The following is a 19,444-nucleotide window of genomic DNA, read 5'->3' as shown; positions in this document are numbered from 1 at the left end:
ATCAGTGATGAGTGGTGTCCCTCAGGGGTCAGTCCTGGGGCTGATACTGTTCCACACCTTTGTCGGTGATGTGGACAGTGGGGTCGAGGGCACCCTCAGCAAGTTTGCTGATGACACTGAGCTGGGTGGGGCAGTCGACACAGGAGGGAAGGGATGGCATCCCCAGGGACCTGGACTGGATTGAGAGGTGGGACCATGCAAACCTCAGGGAGTTCAGCAAGGCTGAGTGCAAGGTCCTACACCTGCATTGCAACAATCCCAGCCACACCCACAGGCTGGGCAGAGAAGTGATTGAGAGCAGCCCTGTGGGGAGGGACCTGGGGGTGGTGGCTGATGAAAAACTCACCATGAGCCCACAGTGAGTGATCACAGCCCAGAAAGCCAAGGAAATCCTGGGCTGCATCCAAAGGAGAGGGGCCAACAGGTCGAGGGAGGGGATTCCACCTTTTGTTCTGCTCCTGTGAAACCCACCAGGAGGACTGTGTCCAGCCCTGGTGTCCTTAAAAGGGACATGGAACTGCTGGTGCAAGTCCAGAGGAGGCCACAAAGCTGGTAAGAGGAATGGAACACCTCCCCTGTGAAGATGGGCTGAGAAGGTTGGGTCTGTTCAGCCTGGAGCAGAGAAGGTTGTGTGGAGACCTCGTGGCAACCTGCCAGTATGTGAAGGGGAACTACAGGGAAGCTGGAGAGGGACTCTGTCAGGGACTGTAGAGACAAAGCAAGGAGTAATGGGTACAAACTGAAAGTGGGGAAATTTAGGTTAGATATAAGGAATAAATTCTTTGCTTTGAGTGTGCTGTAGCAGTTTGCCCAGGGTAGCTGTAGATGCCCCAGCCCCGGCGGTGTTCAGGGCGAGGTTGGATAAACCTTGAGCAGCTTGGTCTAGTGGGAGGTGTACCTGTGCATGACAGGGGAGACTGGGGCTGGATGATCATTACAGTGCATTCCAACCCTTAATATTTCTATGATTACGTGATTTTTCAGGCTTATGGTGTATAATGATTTAAAACCTGTATCCAGCATACAAGGGAATTAAGCAATACATTTGGTTCTTGTATCTTTTATCCAGCTTGAGGCATAGATGAGTGCACTTAATGCTATGATGGAAAAAGTAATGTTGTGTAGTGTTGTACCCATGTGTTTGTTGTGGTCTCCTCTATTGCTTTTTTTTCAAATATAAAAATTTAACCTTTTATTAAGGTAATCAACTCTATTGTGAAAATTGTTTCAGGTCCCTTTTCCTCTCCTGTTCTACTACTGCAGGTGAAGGTGAAGAGCTCTCTCCATAAGAGCCCAAGGGAGCTTTGTGGAGCCAGCGTGAATAAAAAAATCCATCCACTGAAAGGAAAGAACATAGGATTTAGAAAGAGAGACTTCCCATGACTAGATGTTCATGATCAGACTGAATGATATAATGGGAATCTTCACGCAGAACCTACTATAGTTGTGCTCCTGTTTTCTTTGCTGAGGTGCAAATTTTGCAGATTTTTTAAAATACATTTTAAAATAATTTTGGCCAATTTTTTCAAACCCAAGGAAATGGGAAGCCAAGTTAATCACAGGAGATCTTCAATTAGAAGAGGGAAGAAGTTTTTCACAATGTCAGAATGTGTGCAGTGTTTCAGTTTACTAAATCATGCAGAAAAGGAGAAGAGGCTGAAGGATCAAGAGGCAGGGACTGCATACAGATGAAACAAAATGGAATATGTGCAAGTAGGAAGACCAGGACGTGAAAACCTGGGGAGCTAATGGTTGTTGGAAAGACTGAAGTTACAGTCTCTGAAGCATTTGGTTCCATTGTCTTAAGTGGAAATTTATGTGAATACATAACTGGACATTAGGTGGCCAGTAATCAAAAGAACATGTTTAAGACCAAGAGTAATGATTTGTTTAAGGATGTTCGAGGTGGCTGAACTAAACTACAGTAAAAAACCTAGCTTTCTCAAGATGATTAAAAAATTCTAATGTAATTTGAATTGCACCCAGAAGTACATTTTCATACTGATTTAAATTTTTTTAAATTTTTTGTTGTAAAGATTATAGTGTCTCATGGATAGAGCTATGCTAGGAGTAGAAATATTTTTGGTAGTGTAGGACTGATTTTGTCAGTGGCTTGCTATGCTTACTGCATACTGGTTGCAGTATTTTTTAGCAGCCTGTCAGTGCAACAGCATGTAAAAATAGAGGGAACAGAAAGATGGTATTTTTGTATCAAACAGCTGATGTCATTCACCTACTCATTTTATATGTGAGCAGTTGGTACACATTCTGTTTGTATTGCAGCTTGTGTTTTATTTACTAATGCTGGACTGTGAAAACAAAATATAAGCTGTCAATAAAAAAGGACTGGCACCATTTGTTGTTAGGGCTGAAATAAAAGAGCTATCTCTTACTAGTTATTTTTTTGTCTGGAGTTTGTAAACTTATAAAAGTTCCTGCCGGGGAACCTGTGAGCATGATTTTAGGAGCCTGAGTGAGTTTCAGCCTGTGAGGAGCTCGTCTGTTTCCCAGGGGGAAAGTTCCTGGGAACAGTTTTCTGTCAAAGATTGTTTTATTTTAAATGTATTTCTCAGAACAATACTGAACAGATGTTCTTGGTGTGTTTTCTCTGGTCCCACCAATGGGACCAAAGGGGTGTTATTGTCCAATCATGTAACCTAGATTGAAACACCTTATAAAAGGGGTTTAGAAAACCCCAAAATAGAGGCTTTTGCCTCACAAAAAGTAACTGCAGTGCGGATGATTATCTGGGGAACACTCACAATACTTTGTGTCCTTCAGCATCAGGAACCTTTTCTTACATGAGACTGCGACTGTTTGTTTGTGTGAACTGTTCATATATATATAGTCCCATTTATAAGAAGCAGAACTGTGGCTTTCTGGGCAAAAGAAGAATTATCCCTTCTATTTTCTACATCTTGGACACCTGCTCTGACCAAATACCTTGAAAATTAGAGAAGTACATTCATTCCCATTAAGATTGAGCAGTACTACAGAGCAACATCCTCAGCTGTGGCTTCGGGGCCTGCAGGTCATGCAGCTCTGTCTTCTTGAGGCTTTTTATTGTTGCTTCATACCCCAGTAGATTGGTGTTTTCCAGATGCTCTGATCACTCACTGTCCTAAGAATAGAGATAGGTACTCTTACAAAATGTTATTAAAATACCTGATCAGAAGCAGTGTACTTGTTTACAAGCTGTGTCTTGTGGAGCCTTTCAGTCAACACAGGCTGAAACCAGCTTGGGGAAAGTGCTGCATATACTCAGCCAGAGATGGCAGCTGCAGCTTTGGCTGAGCATCCAGCAGCCTGTGAACACAGCTGCCATCCCCTGTTCCTCACCAGCCCCTCTCCCTTTGCTTCTGCTGAGCAGAAATTGAAGTCTCTCTGAGTCTGGACTAATGTATATGAACTCAGCAATTGGTGGCCTCTAATACCAGAGAAGCAGACGATGATCTAGCTCATTGTGTATCCATTCCTAAGAACGGGGCAGAGCTGCAGAAGCCAGAAATGTGGCACCAGTGGAGGTGGAAACTTACTAATAGACAAAAGCAGGAAGGCTGAACAAACAACTATGTTCATTGAGGCAATTACTGGACAGAAATGAGGCGTTTTCTGGGGAAAGATGGATGTCAATCTGTGTTTTGTTCCATTGGTGCATACCCAAGTGACTGGTAGTCATTTATGGGTGCTATAGTCAGAGAAACAATACTGAAGGAATTTGGGTGTTAGAAAGATAGCAAGAAGTAGTACCAAAAGGACATTTAACAGGCTAGTATTGATACTTTACGTTGTGTAAGTTTTCTGGGATGCATGAACAGACTGAAATATCAAGTAATTCTATCAATGTAGATCAAGGATGGAGGGTACATACTTCTGCTGCAACAGCACTGACCTTTTGTGTGTTCTACATTATAAATAGTTGCTTATCGGCAGCTCTGGCTTTTTGCATTGACTTTTAATCCCTCCTGCTCTTACCATTCATTTCTATGTCTTTGTCTTGGCAGAGCACTTCAGTTACTACAGGAAAGAAACAATGCCATTCATTATATTGTTTTGTCATTTGAAAAAGTCAAAACAAATGCTCATATTCCTTTGATGTTTGCTTTTCAGGCTCATGGTGTGTGGGGTGGGTGTGGAATGATGCTTTCAAAACTGTTATTGTAACTCCTTTCTGAGAAATGACATACGGCCCTACCTAGGGAGCTACCTGAAGATAATATTACAGATTTTAGGTGTAGTTTATGTAGTGTTAGTACTTCTTGATATTGTTTGGCTCAAAAGACGTATTTATGGGTGTTAACTACTGGCTGCTCTTCCCTGGATTACCAGCAAATCACTGTGTAGAGCCTGATCACTTAATTGTCATAAATGTAAGCAAATGTTGAAATGGTAGAAAAGAGCCACACGACCACTAGAAATATTTATCATGGGGTCAGGAAGATTCAGAAGAGTAGCTTCTCTTCAGCTTTTAATACAGCTGGGCATTAAGAAGTTGTGAAGGAAATTTAGAGCAGCGTGTCGAAGTTTTGCCAAGATTAGTCAGTGGAATCACTTGCTGCCAGATGCTCATACTGAATGAAAGAGAACAGCAACCACTGTGGTGGGAATTAGTTTTCTGAAATTGCTCAAAGCCAATTATCAGTCCAGTTGTTTTAGGGGATTATTAATACTCTGTGGACTGTTCTACAGTTTGAATGACAGAAGAGCGGGTAGAATTTATATTTATGAGATATATGTTTCTCACCTTTATTCTGTTAGCTGTGGGAATGCATGCAGCATCTTCTATTTGAGATGTCAGTGTAGCTGACATCTCAAATAGAAGCTGAAAAAGATATTGTAGCACAGACTGTGGGATCAGAGTGAAAGATTTGGTCTGTATTTCCCAAGCAGTAGCTCCTGGAAGCGATACGGAGCTTGTGGCTAGGAATGGAGCCATAACCCTGTCCGTGACTGCATGGGAGGCTCTGCAGTGAATTCGGAAAGACCTCAGCCAGATGTGAGCCTTCGAAGCCTCTGCTCACATCACTGCTTTCCAAACCATAGCAGAACCTCATACTTTTTTTTCCCTTCCTCTTGGAAGAGGGGAATACTTGTGTATTTTGGTGTTGTTTTGAATGTATTGTGCTCTTAGTTTTTATGCAGTCTTGGAATTAGTAATAACCCAGGTGTTGCTTGTGTTTCATGGATAGTGTATCCAACCCAAGAGTCCAGGGAGCCTACAAACAGGCTATTCCTCTTCTTTCAGCCATTCTTTTTGGCAGTAGCATGAGTTGAAAAGTTTTCATAAATTAAAGATTCACAGCTGAGTATGAAGTTATCTGCTGATCAGACCCCTTTGTGCAATTTGTTAATAAAGGGACAATCCAGCACTATACTCACTAAGTATAATTGATTGCTTCAGTGGTAGGTGCTGCTGGGAGGAATCTAGCATCCTTTCTGGAGTCTGGTTTGTTGATTATTGTATGACCCAGTTGGCAGCAAGCCTGTCCTATGAGGCACAGGATAATAATATGCTGCACAGCTATTTTGCAAAGTAGTTGCTAAGAAATATAGTGCCAGCGTTATTTGGGACAGATACATCTTTGATAACATGTTGCTGCCAAGTTGCACAATAAAAAAACCAACTTTTTTTCCGTCTCCATCCATTGTTCATCAGCAATCTGAGCCCGAGGAGTTCTGCTTCTGTTGAGATTTAAGGGAAAGTTTCTAGACAAGGTTTCAGTCCGTCCTGTTGCTCACTAGCAAATCTTCTTCATACTGTACTAGATCTCTAAGCATTTGCTCAAAATTCAGCATAGTTTCAAAAAATTCACATTGGGCTGTCAAACTTTTAAAAAAGTTATCTTCATATATTCAGAAAAACTTAAACACCACTAGTAGGTATCCTTTAAGTTACTCTTATTTTGCAACTCTTTGTTTCTTCCACATGATGACTGATCTGCAGGAAACTTCTTCACCAGTCTCAGAATGGCTAAAAACTTGCTTTTTAGCAAAAATAGGAATCTGGCAAGCTTCAAGTAAAAATCAGTCTCTTTGTGGAGATTTACTGCAGGTCCTCAGATACACTCGTTTTTTGCTCTGCAAAGTTAATAGAGTCACCTGGTATGGTTAGTCTGATTTTTTCTTTCCTCTGTTTAAATTTCTCTGTTGTTTGAACTCTGCCTGAAAAGTAGACTGGCACATGTTCTCTTATTTTTCAGATCAGTCATGCCAGCTATGCATAAAAGAGCTGGAGCAAAAGCATTCCATATCCGTTAAGTGTTTTATTTTCCAGACTAAAAACTGAATACTTGCAGCTTGTATGTAATTATATGCTTGTCATTCCTAATTACTTTCTGGCATGTTCCTGGGTGTTTTGTAGACAGGAAAATGCATTTGATTATTTTTTTTAAGCTAGGTTAGCAAAAAGAAAAGAGAAAAGTCTTCTACAAGAAAGCCAAAAGCCAGAAGAGAGGGACTTTTTACAAGGGCAGGCAGAGATAGGAGAACGTCTTTGAAATGAAAGAGAACGTATTTAAATTAGATATTTGGAAGAAATTCTTTACTGTGAAGGTGGTGAGGCACTGAAGTAGGTTGCCCAAAGAGATGGTAGATGTCCTGTCTCTGAAGATATTCAAGACAGGGTTGGATAGGGCTTTGAGAAACCTGGTCTAGTGAAAAGTGTCCTTCCCCATGGCAGTGGGGTTGGAACTAGATGACCTTTAAGGTTCCTTGCAGCCTAAACCATTCTGTCATTCTATGAGGTAGAAAACTATTGGGAGAAAGATATGTGTGGAAATAATAACTTCTTCCTTTCTGAAAGAGTATCTTACTTCATTTCTTAAGTAAGCATTTTGTCTTGAAGGAGTAAGACTATTGCATTTCATAACTAGAAATAAATCATCAAGCATATCATTATTTTCAAAGCATGTTAAGTATGTGTTTTTTCCCTGCATTTAATCTGAAACTGTGTCATTGTGTTTGCATATGAGCTTTTATATGTACAAATTTGTAAATGTGTCCAGAGAAGCAGATTGCAGTTCCCACCCTTCTGATAGGCTACCAAGTGAGCCACAAAAACTCACCTGAGGCTAGTGGTAAATAGAAACTGCACCAATGAATAAAAGAGTTTCCCAGACAGCATATCTTTTGCTTCTTTAGATTTTGTTCTTTCTTGACAGTCACTTGACAGCTTGACTCCCCTAGAAATGTGCTGAAATATCAGAAGTCTGTCTGTCTCCTAAAATACCTGTTGTCCCTCAGACAGAATGTAAATCTTCAGTCACTGAAATTAAGGCATGCAGTTTTGTGGGGTGTGTGTAAATACACAGGCTGCATAGAATAGATTCAGATTTGAAATTACATTCAAAGGCTATGGCCACAAATTAAAGCCCAGACTGATTATTTGGGGTGGCTCTCATCTCTCTGCCGTGGGGGCTGTAGTGTAGGCTACATGAGCTGCACCCCTGGCTGGAAGCTCGGTTTTCACTGAACTTGTGCAGCTTGTCCTACAGCTGCCTGGTACCAGGAGAGACTGGGAGCCTGTGTCAGGAGCCTGCCTTGTCACCAAGAAGGCTAGTCTAGTCCTTTTGGCAGCAGCCCACAGCAAGGTTGGTTTTGGCCACGCACAAAGCTGCTTTTTGCCAGCCCTATGTACCAGCCAGCACATGGGAAATGTGACCTAATGGTATCTTTTCTGTGTGGGTGGTCTCAAAACTTTGTTAAAGTTGCAGAAGAGTACTCACTTGATGTAGTATTGTCTCCACAAGATACCTGAATTGTTATTTGCTTATTTGCCTTACATAAAGACTCAACAGACTATGAGAAGACCACCTCAGTTTAGTGCCTGCTTTTTAGTGTTACCTGCTGAATTTTGATGGTAATGTGCTGTCTGCTGTGATAAACAGGAGCAAAGACTCTTGCCTCAGGTGACAGTCATTTATTACTTATGCAGTGCCACAGCCATAGTTTGCAATTCAGTCAGCTATGCTAAACAAATACAAAGATACCTGCCCTGGAGAACTGGCAGCATTCAGGAATAGCAGGATAATTTATGGTGCTGAGCAAAACAAATACAGTCGCTGTGCTGCATGATGAATACTTGTGCTTTTGTAGACTGTATTCCTAATCTAACGATTCCTGATATTAGTTGCTTCTTTGTACCTTGCTGAAATAGCTGTAGGAAAATATTTTCTGAAATCTGAGGTTTTAAAGGAATTTTCAATATAGCCTGAAGAAATATGACAGCACAGGAATCCTGAAATTTTTAACTTACAGAGAAGATAATTAGTCCTTTCTGTGCAATGATGTGTATAAACTTTTCTCTATAAGCTTGCCTCTGACTGGATGAAATAAATAGTAATTTTCTGGAAAAACAAAATTTTTCAAGAGACCAAGCCAGTTCCAACTTTTGGCTTGAATTAGAGTAATAGTTTCATCTCTCAGAAGTAGCTATGACTGTATAACTCATAAATGTTGGACTGGATAAATGCATTTAAAATAAAAGCTTTTTTAGTCTGAAGAATTATTTTTGTGAGTTAAAAACCAGCTAAACAAAGGTAATATAAAATAAATCCAAAAAAGTTCAAATAATTTCAAGTGCATTCATACAAATATAAAAAATATTTTGTAGTATATAAAATGATACAAATTCACCATTAGTAAAATTTTCAGCCTTTCTATAGAATTGTACATCAACATGAATGAAGCCAACTGAATTTCTTTCATGTCACCAGAAGGGTCTGTTACTGAACTGTTTTTTGCTGCCTGACTAACTGCTGTCAGGTTGTTTTAATAGAGAAGCAAGTGTTCTTACAATGTTCATGAACATATTGAAGTGCCTTGAAAAAGGCAGAATTTTTTAAAATTATTGGTTACTGATGCAAGGTATTGATCAAGCAAGATACTCCTCTAGGGCAAGGATTGTAGTAGACATCTTGCTGGTGCTGGTGCTGAGGTTAGCGCTCAGCTGCTCAAGGTGACCTCTGTCCTTCAGAAAGTGTCCATGGGAGGCTGTCTCTTCTCGTGTGGGTGGGTCAGCAGAGCCCCTCAGCACCTTCCAGTGAGCTCCACAGGGTCTGCTACACAGTCATTTTGCTTTTATTACCTAGCTGGAAAAGAGCTACTTCACCACCAACAGCATGGTTTCCAGGCTGCAATGCTTTGGGCTCGCCTCCCTTTTCCTTGCTCCCTCACAAGTCTTGCATCTCCTCTCTAAACAAACTATCACTCTCTAAAGCTTTCTCCACAGATGAGGTTTTCTGAACATTTTATCTTCATTGCCCTCTTTGGTGCAGTCTTTCATCTGGCAGCAGTATTGGAGAGGAGAAACCCTGTAACATGTGCTGCTCCCATTAATGTGCTACAGAATTCCAGGTGCCTGTGAGACAATGGCATTTTCTCATCAACTTTTTTCCCCTTTCAATTTCAATTGGTTTGGCTTTTTCCCCCTCTTCTCTTTGCAAAACTGCTGCCTAGCCTGTAGCTCTTTACACTGCACTGGTCAGTGGTACAATATGACACATTTGATCTTGTAATAGCAAGAGAAATTTTCTCACAGCAATGAGAAAAGTGTATTGAAACATGAAAAATTCCTAGATGTGATCAGTTTTTCATTTGTTCTTTTCTGTTCCTTTTTTTTTTTCTTCAGATGCTGCCCCAGAAGAAATATGTGCTAGAGGAAGGTTCAGACTGAAAATTGCTTTAGTGAAACACACAACATCTATCTTTATTTCCGGGTTAGGTGTGGGCATGACAGGATTTGCTGTGGATCTTGGACAAGTCCCATGCTGTATTAGCATGACATTGATGCCCTGCTGCTGTCCTTTGTCAGAGCCAACACCAAAGTCCTGTTTGGTTTTTGGTATGTAAAGGTCTTGGTTCTCCTTTCTTCATGGTCTGAGGTGGTAACCACAGTGGCCAAGCTAAGCATCTGACAGTACAGCATCCCTTTGGATCCTAACTGCTGCTTACAAAACTTTGCAAACACAGCTCCTAAGCTGGCAAGCTGCTTGTCTTCAACTACAGGGAGAGCCTTCATAAAGGCATTTGCTCTCCCTGAGGTCTATTGCAAAATGATAATGTTCCCTTTCTCTTTGGCATCAACTCAGGTTTGTAAACTTTGATAACAAAAGAAATACTAAGTTCATATTCCAAAATACTTGGGATTTGGTTGTTGATTTTTGGGTACATGGGGCTGTTGCTCTCACACAGAATAGTTTTGCCTTTAAAATTTCATCTCATCCCTTTGCACATTTTCTTGTTTATTCTGCCAGAAGCCTTATTCCTGGAAAACTTAATATGAACACAGTTTCCAAATTGTGCTGAGGGTGATTGTTCTCTCTTGCTGTGAAAGCACTTGGTGGGATGAATAGTGAACATTTTCCACGTTAGTGATGTTTTTAGCGCCATGGATGGGAATATGCAGATTACCAGAGACAATGAATGGATGGGGTGCATGTCTAGAGATGGAGATGGGCAGGTGTGATTGGTGTGGTGTTTAGCTGGGAGTTCTGACTGTTGGGCAAGTGGGAAGGGGTGATATCTGGGAGAGGCTGCAGCAGGTAAGACTTGCTAAGGGCCATCTATTGATTGACCTTCATCCACTTGCCTCAAGCACAGATTGCTCCCTTGTTCTCCAGCTTATCTCCTTCTCTTGGACATCACAGCTTCTTTTTGCTTTTGAGGTTGACTATGGCTGCACTTGTGTCAAAAGCTGAGCTCCCATTTAGCAACCCATTTGTTCATCTTAATGTTCATCTTAATCCAGATGCTGAATTATTTTATTTTTTAATTGTTATTTTCATGCATTTAGGGGGTAAGGAGGATAAAAGGCAGTGCTGGGTTATAAGGACTGGTTTACAGAGGCTTTGAAGATGTTCCATATGGAAGAATAATTTTTTTTTCCCTGTACAGCATTAATCACTTTGCATTCCATTTCCACTATGACAGCTGAGATGTAATTACTGCTCACCATGGGCCACTTAAATGAGTACTGTATATTCCTGTGAACCTTTTAACCTGCTAAATTAATCACATGAAGAAAGTTTATAGTATTTATATTTAAATAAAAATTTGCAAATGAGGCAGGAGGGAAGAGTGTTTTTGTGTATCATGTTACCATTTATGCTTAACTGCTTGAGGGAGGCTGGTGGTTTTTTGAGAGGTTATGGATATGAGCTTCTGCTAAAGCAAATTGACTGTAAAAATTTTTTTTTTTTTTAAAGGACACCATCCACTTCAATACTGTGACAGTCAGTAATGTTAAATGCCTTGGTACAGCCTGTCTTGTCATTAGTCCTGTTTATTTATTGATACTGTCATGTTTGGAGGGGTTTGGGTGCTGAAAAGATGTGAATACATGTAACAAGGTTCATTCTATTTGGTTTACTCCCTATTTACCTCCATGTCCATTTAGCACCTTGCTTGAGATTTGATCTTACACATAGTGCTATAAAATGCCCAAAAGCATTTAATTTTTAAAGAGATGCAATATGGCTTTCTCCTGCTTTTAATGAAATTTTACAGCCTTCAGTGTCACCTAGAGGATTTTGCAAATGTAAATCCTGAAGGCTGAAGCCCCCAAAGAAATAAGGAAGTTCATTTTTAAGCACAACTTTAAGGTAGTGTCTTGAATGTTGAATGCCTGTGGTAAGCTTGGCAAGTCAAGTAAGTTCTTCAAGCAATCCCATTCAGTGTCTTTGCTGTATGAATTCCTCAGCTATTTAAAACAAAAAGAGTAGAAACAGCATCTTTTTCTAGATCTTCTTTCTCAGCCTGTGACCAAACTGATATACAGGTGTATATGTTGTGTATTAGTTGCTTTCTCAAGGTGGAGAAATTCCATCTTGATGGAATGACGGAATGAAGGTCCTGATTCTGCAGTGCAATTTCTAAGCATAAGCTACTGTAGAAATCATTGGTGCAGGATGAGAACACATGCATCTCTGTGAAAAGGGCTCATTTCATGTCTGGACAGTGTTGAGGGAGAGGAACAAGGCACATTTTATCACAGAAATGTTGGATAGACTGTTTCAAGTGCAAGGAAGGACAGGAGTAAAAGTACTGTATAGGAATGGGTCATACTTCTTTAAAAAACATGAAAATTTACTTTACAATTTTTTTTATTGTCAAATCACCAGCAGTGGTGTTTGCTTGCTGGAATTAATGTAGTTAAATTGTTATCTCAAGAGCGTGTGCTCCCAGTTAGTAGGATGTTACCCAAACTTTACCAAAGTATAGGAATTTCAGCATGTTTCACAAAAAAAGCTGCTTTTAGGAGTGAAGACACATCCTGCCCTCTCCACGCTTTTTCTTTAAGCAACAGTTAAACCATCTCAATGACACTCAATGCCACTTATCACTGGGAGATGAGTGCTGAACTGGGAAACAGTTTAGCCCTTTGCAATTTAGTTGTCACTTCAGGGCGGTGACAAGTGGCCTTTAATTAAAGGAGAGACAATTATGTTTCATTGATTGCAATGGAGATTTTAAAACTCTTTTTAATTGTACTACATAAGATGTTTTCTTCTCAAAATAAACTGATATGTTCATCTGTATATTTGTTTCATTGTCTTATTGCAAATACTAACAGCACTCCATAGCCTTCTCCTCTTGAAGGGAATGTTGCTGTTAATCTCCTTGTCATCTATGGCTCATACTGTTGCACCCAAACGTGAATCTTCAAATCTTGATTACCCAGAACAGAAGTTTGTTTTGTTTCTGTGCTGACCATCAGCATTGTTAGCTAATAATTCCTTTTGTGTCTTCAAGTCAAATATAACTACAGTGGTATTTCTGTGTTTGTATAACTTGCATGCTTTGTAATCATCAAAATATGAAAAGAGCAGCCTTTTCAAAAGTACATATGACTTAATAGATGTGTACTGATGTTTGTATCTACTATAAGAGGCATTTAGAGAAGGGAGGAGAAGGATTTATTGAGAAATAACAAAATGACTCACTAGAAATACTTGTCTTCTTTACCGTGCATGGCTATTGCCATTATAAATTGGAGTGATCAATGTCTGCCTGAATGGAATTGAAGAGATAGCTCTCAGAAGATGAAATATTTTGTAATTTTCAACCTTCCTTCAGTATGTTTATATGTGCTAAAGGCTGAAAGAGTTTAATAACTCTGCAGAATGTTTGTCTAATTTACTTATGAAATCTTTTTCTGTGGGGAGAAAAATGGAAAAAAAATGGACAGTGTTTTCCCTTGTTCCTGAAATTATTAACGTGAGTGTGTTTATCCCACACTAGATGGTAAAGATGGACTCCCTCTGACAATTAAAGTTACTCTCCATTAAGAAGTGTGTGTACTGCACTTAATGAAGCAGCACTTAGCTTTGCTAACATCACTCTGGAGCAGTACAGAAGTTCTTTTAACACATGAGTGGATTCCCAGAACGCTTGCTTTGTAAATAATGTGCCCAGTGAGCCCTAATTGATAATGACTGTTAATGTAATACCTGCTGGCTAGGTCTGGTCTTTACTGAAAGAGCTCTTTGAAACTTATTTATTGATTGCTGCAATCAGTTTAGTTTAAGAAAACAAGGGGGAAAAAAAAGTACCAAAAAACCCCCAGACATTAATTTGGTCTCAGTTTTCTGATAATTGTTTTTTTTACTTGATAGAGCTAGTGATATTAAAGTTTCAAAACCCTTGTCTGCCTTTTTACTTGTAAAGCATTTTATGGTTTTGATTATGATCTCAGGAGTGGATATTGAATAAATATAATTTTCTGTCCAGTTCACAAAAGGCTACCCCAAATTTGCCTACTCTCTGTATCCCGAGGTTTTTATAAACTAATTATTATTTATTTACCTCTGCAGAAAGTGAGGTTTAGTCACATGGCCGAGATGACATTCTCCTCCCTGTCGTCAGGGTTGCTACTGCTTTATATTTGCACACACTGTACAGACATCAAGTTTTGAACCCTTGTCCCACAGTACAGACTATGGCCAGCACTGCGGCTGTCTGCAAAAGGGATGGGAATTGTGCTTTCATCTGGTGAAGGTGTGCTTTCACCCTTCTCATCTTTACTGTTTCCTTACAGCTTTTGATTTTATTACCATTATCAGAGAACTGGATAATGCTTGACATAAATCATCCAGCGGTGACATTCACGTCATGTTTTCCTCTTCCCAGTCTCCCTTTGTGTACATTTTAGTGGCTAAATTCTTAGTGCTGAATTATTTAATGGTTGCAAAGTCATCAGTTTATGAAGGGATAGGTGTATTTGTTTTCCCTTTATGTATTTTTACTTCAAAAGCGATTCAGTTACCATTTTTTATGACTTGCACTAACTGATGTAGAAATGCCTAGTGGGAGGCAAGATTTGCTTCAAATGACCTGAAAAAAAGTAGTCCGTAAAATAATGCATGAAAAAGAATTAATTGCTGATTTTTAGTAACGGTTTAATTAAAAAATAATAATTATTCTGTCTTTATTTCTGGGTGGTTTTGCTCCCAGCTTTTCATTGCATTTTAGACTGACTTTTAGTATGTATGTCACAGGTCACAGTTTTATCCAGCACTCCACCAACACAGAAGACAAATACACTATGTAAAATTAGAAAAAAATCTATAAAATCTAGCAGCTTATTTTTTTTAGGGTAACTTAAATTCAAGTGGCATTTTGTTGAGAACTAGGTTCTGATTTTGATGTGTCCCTTTAAGAGTCCATGGCTTCTTGGAGTCTGATTTATACCCTTATTCACTCTGTGCATCTCAGGGGTATTTTGGCTGGGCAGTTGTACCCTGAATCTTTTGTTACAAGTTTATCAAGCCATTTGGTATAATCTGTCAGTCCTCTGGCAGAATGGACATGGGATCATAGTGATTGATAATTTGCAGGTCAGTGGGTGTTTTACAAGTGGCTACTCCAACCAGTGGAGAGATGGTGCAGTTGTGAATGTTCTAAGGCACAAGAAGTGCAACAAAATAGTTCAAGGCATAACCAGGCCATTAATAATTAAACATCAGTATAGTATAGGTGTCTTGTTCTGACATATGTAGTCATAAAAGCAGCAAAACAAATTAACAATACACTTTTATTTTACCATTACTCTGTACAAATAATAACCATTACTAAGCATTTTTTCCCCCAGCTTATTACAGCTAAACATATTGGTGTTTAATATATTTGTAATTAATGAGAAATGTAGTTAGTTAAAAATCCCTTCCTTTACAGAAAAATACTTCAAATAGAATAGAAAATTTTAAGCGGTTTGTAGCTCTTTTGAACATCCAACAGCAAGGCAAACATAGTTTTGAGCTGAGGGATATTGTGGACTGTTAAAAGACCTGTTTTTTTTGTTGGGTTTTTCATTTTGGGGTTTTTTTTGGTTTTTTTTGTTTTTTTCTTTTGGTTGGTTGGTTGGTTTAATTTTTTTGTTTGTTTGTGGGGTTTGTTTTTGGTGGGGGTTTTTGGGTGTGTTTTTTGTTGGTTTGTTTTTTAATTTTCTCAGAATTTTGCATTCTGCCTATTCTGTTGTTCATCATTCCCAGCATGTCCTCTTATGAACCTCCACGGTTTTGGTCTTTGTTAATAGCTTCTGTTTATTAAGAAGACTGTCCCTCTGCTGAAAGTGGCTTGACAACTGGTGTGATTGGTAGTATTTAAAACTAGTAGAGATATTTGCATTTCATTTCAGGATGTTAAAAATTATTTTTGGCTCTTTCACATGGCAGTTGCCCATCACTTCACTGTGATACGCTCCTGACAGCACCATGGGATTGTGCTGGTGTGAAAAAGGCCCAGCCAGTACTGTCCAGTTGTGCATCCTGCCATACCAGGAATACTCTGAACAAGTGCTTTTGCTGAACACCAGCACCTGTGTGCTGAAGTTCTTTCATCCTTCTGTCCCTTCTGCAGGAGAGACACCTTGGATGGCATATTTTGGGGGAACCACAGGGATATTTGGACTAAGGTCAGGGAGTGACAAGGCATGGCTGTAGAGTTCCTGGTGTGGTATCACACATGTAAAAATGGCCTTGCGGCATCCCTCTGAGATTGGTGTCTGCAGCAAGTGGAAATGGCTGCCTGGGAGCTGTGGATTGATACTTTAAGTGTACCTGGAACCGGGACCTGCAGAATGTCCACCTCTTTACTGTTAAAGTGTTTGTTCTTGAAACATGTTCAAGAATTGTTTTCAACTGTGGGACTTTACCCAAGCCAGGGATCTTCTAAGGACCATGGTGAGATAACCAGGTTTCATGGGAAAGGGATCATCGTTCTTTCAGGAGCAATGTGCTTGGGAACATTCCCATGTTTAGTTGACACCCAGCCCGAGTGGGGTCATGTGATACTAGTCCTTTTGCTCCTCTTCTGCCATTCCATACTGAAATCATTATGGCTTCAGCAATCTGGTGGTGAAGACCTGGACACTTCTGATATTTTTGAGTAAAAAGCAGCAACCACGGTCAATTTCTGTGATGGAGGAAGGAATGTCCTGATGGATGCTAAAGCCAGATTGACCAAGGATTTTTAACAGGAGGAAAACCTTGGTTTGGTGAAGATCTAATTTAAAAGGAGAGAATGACATTTTAGTTTCAATTTCATAATCACATAAAATTGTTTTTAATGGCTTTCCAACAGAGACATCACACAAGGTTTTTCTTGTGCTTATTATATTGTATAATTGGTTCCTGGTATTATCAAAACACTAGGAAATCTCTCTCAGTAACATAATTAATCTCTAAATGTAACAATTTAGTCTTAGCAAGGTCTGTTTTCCCAGAACCTCATATTTTACAGCAAGACACTTTGAATTGTATGTGCATGTTCTGGTGTTGTCCCGTAGTTTTGGCAGTCAGTGCACTATTCAAATCATAATACGTAGTGCTTGCATCACCTCAGCTTTTGATGGCCACCACTGTGTCACTGGGCAGTTGTGTCTAGTAATGCCTGGAGTTAATGGGATTCAAAAGCTTATAAATACAAAGCAACTTCCTCAAAAGTGTCGTGGGGTTCCATCTTGTATTCAGAATAACATAGCAGCCAAACAAAAAACATTAAGGCTTGGCTCTAATGGTCCAGGTTTTAAGAAAGTGAGCTTTCAGGTCTAACTGCTCCTATGTATATGTATCAATTACCACTACCACTAGAATATGCATAAGTAACATCTAAAAACAAAAACCAAAACAAAACCCACAAATGCTATTATGTGTATGGAGCTTACTAGGTGCTTCTTAAAACACAATGGCTGCATTAAGTGTGAGGTGTATTCTGCATGAGTTTGCAGTGTGAACATACCATTTTTATCATTTTACCATCCATTTTTTCCCAGAATATCTATCAAAACCCCCCAGAATAATATGCCAAATTCTTATGTACTGTGTGTAGGCAGCTTCTATGGAAGCTGAGTGGCTCTTGATGCCTCCTCTAGTACCTGATGCAAGTGCCATCTTCCCATGCTGTCAGGGCTGCCAGCTCCTGTCCCCCTGTGCAGTCCAGAGAGAGGACAGGGCCCCAGTGCAGGTGGTGCAACTACTGACTGTTGCTTGTAAATAATTTAGAGGGTGGAACAATAATGAAGAAATCATGTAGTTCTTGTTGGAGCTATTTGGTTTGTCACAAACCCAGTCTCTGTAGACAGTGATGGATCTCTGCCTTTCAGTAAGAAAGTTTGTGTTGCACAGAAGGTAAATATGGGTTGTGGAGGTTTTTGAGTGTATTCCTGTTGTTGACCCATAGTTAATGAGCAATTCATCTTGGCTCTGCTGAATTAATTTGCATCTTTCTGTGTTTTCTTTCTAAACCTGGCAGCTGAAAAGTAATTTGCTTTCAAAGCAGGGTCTAAATAGAAAGGAATATAAGTAAAAGAAACTGACTTGTATGAATACAGCATTGAAATACCAGGATTTTTTGGGTGCTAAGAGAATATACCTGAAAATATCTGTGGCTAATATTAAACAAAAGGGTAGTAATTTGTACCTCTGTGGCACGTTTTTCATATGCTTTTGAAATACCTTAAATACATGTTCTCCACAAAGAACAAACACATGATATTCTTCAAGATTTGAGCTAGAAATAACAAGCCCAAGAATTGCAAGTGTTACTCTGTAAAACATTGATAGTTCTTTGAGCATGAAACCTTTATCTTCAGAAGCCTAAGAATATTTGTCTATTATTTGTCAGGCTCTTGAGCTATGTCTAAGCTGTATAATGCGTACCATTGTGAGATGTTCTCCTTTTTAATATTACAGGCACTTATATTTTTGCTAAACACTGTTAAGGAGATCATTAATCCCTGATGTTCTCAGTTAAGAATAAAATAAGTATATGACAGGTAGAGAAAAGTAGGAGAAGACCCTGAAGTAAAAGTGTAAGGGCTCTGTTCATCTTTTATTAAGAAAAGACAAAGACTTCTCATCACCCTTACAACTTTTTCTGAAAGGTGAAAATATTCTTTTCCCATGTTGACTTGGTTTATTTAAACTTGACATTCATGTAAACATCTTAAGCATTTAAGCATTTGAACTTCAGAGAAAATAAGGGAAATTCACTTGAGTTCTTCATTCTTCATTTGAAGACTGCTCCAACAAAGCCAGCTGAGTTTCTCTGATGTTTTATATCTCCATAATTTCAACTGAGTAGGGATCTGGTCACAACATGTTTGCTCTCTGGTATAAACCTAACTGTTTCAGTTTTCTTTTGCAGTTAAAGCCAAATCAGTAACTCTTGGTGCTTCCAAATATAGCAATGCTCTTTAGATGAGCACTGTTCACTCATTTGGTGGTTTGAAGCACCTATTTGATTCTTAGAGTGCAGCAGACCCTCATGCCCACACAGCTGCCAGCACCAGGGAGGTTTTTGAAGAGACTGGTACTGCTCACCTCTTCTCACAGCAGTACAGTAATTTTTCTTGAGTCATCATATCTATTTAATTGAAGGCAGATTTTCAAGTTGTTGCTGCATTTAAGGGTAGCTAACAGTGGCACTGTTTGCAAAATCTTTGTTTTACTACAAGCGATTTCTGCAACTACAGTTGTGGAAGGTTTGGTGTTCTGGGCGGTTGCCTTAACGCTTTAGGCAGATGTAACTTGGGCTTAACAGGAGCAAGCCGCAAGATTGCTGGATGAAATCCCAAACATAGAGTAAACAGGCAGGAAATATACCTCTGAGGGATTGCTGTCTCTCCAGGGTCAGAACCACAGTAAAACAAACCTGATTGTGAAGAGAGGATTTGAGCAGCAACAGATGAGCTGCACACAACATTCAGGTCATTTTTCACCCACAGCTGGGCAGGACAGTGTGTTAACACGAACTGGTGTCTGCCAGTGTTGCCATGCTATGCTCTTGCTTGGATAGAAAAGGATCTGATTAGTATGAGCCATCAACTTCCTTCACTGCAATTCTTAGATCTGTGGTTTATTAAACATCTAGATTCCTTAGTAGAAGTGCCAAGTGACCCCAGATTTTTTCCTGTACAGTTACTTTACAGAGCAAGTACTGCAAGGCT

At 39.6% G+C, this 19,444-nt stretch overlaps 1 protein-coding gene across 4 annotated transcripts in view; it reads left to right on the top strand.

The window, feature by feature from the left end:
* The window catches only part of GHR (growth hormone receptor), a 151,872-nt gene that overhangs the window by 39,046 nt on the left and 93,382 nt on the right, over nt 1-19,444 (top strand). Inside the window, exon 1 of one of the 4 annotated variants that reach the window (XM_058827779.1) lies at nt 9,702-9,841. The exons of the other annotated variants lie outside the window; for them this stretch is intronic. The gene's annotated coding sequence lies outside the window, so the exon portion shown is untranslated. Of the gene's footprint in view, nt 1-9,701; nt 9,842-19,444 lie in introns of those variants that run through there. 4 annotated transcript variants of the gene reach the window in all.

Source organism: Poecile atricapillus, chromosome Z (genome assembly GCF_030490865.1).
Source record: "Poecile atricapillus isolate bPoeAtr1 chromosome Z, bPoeAtr1.hap1, whole genome shotgun sequence".
Lineage (NCBI taxonomy): Eukaryota > Metazoa > Chordata > Aves > Passeriformes > Paridae > Poecile > Poecile atricapillus.
This window is presented reverse-complemented; position numbering and strand designations above follow the sequence as displayed.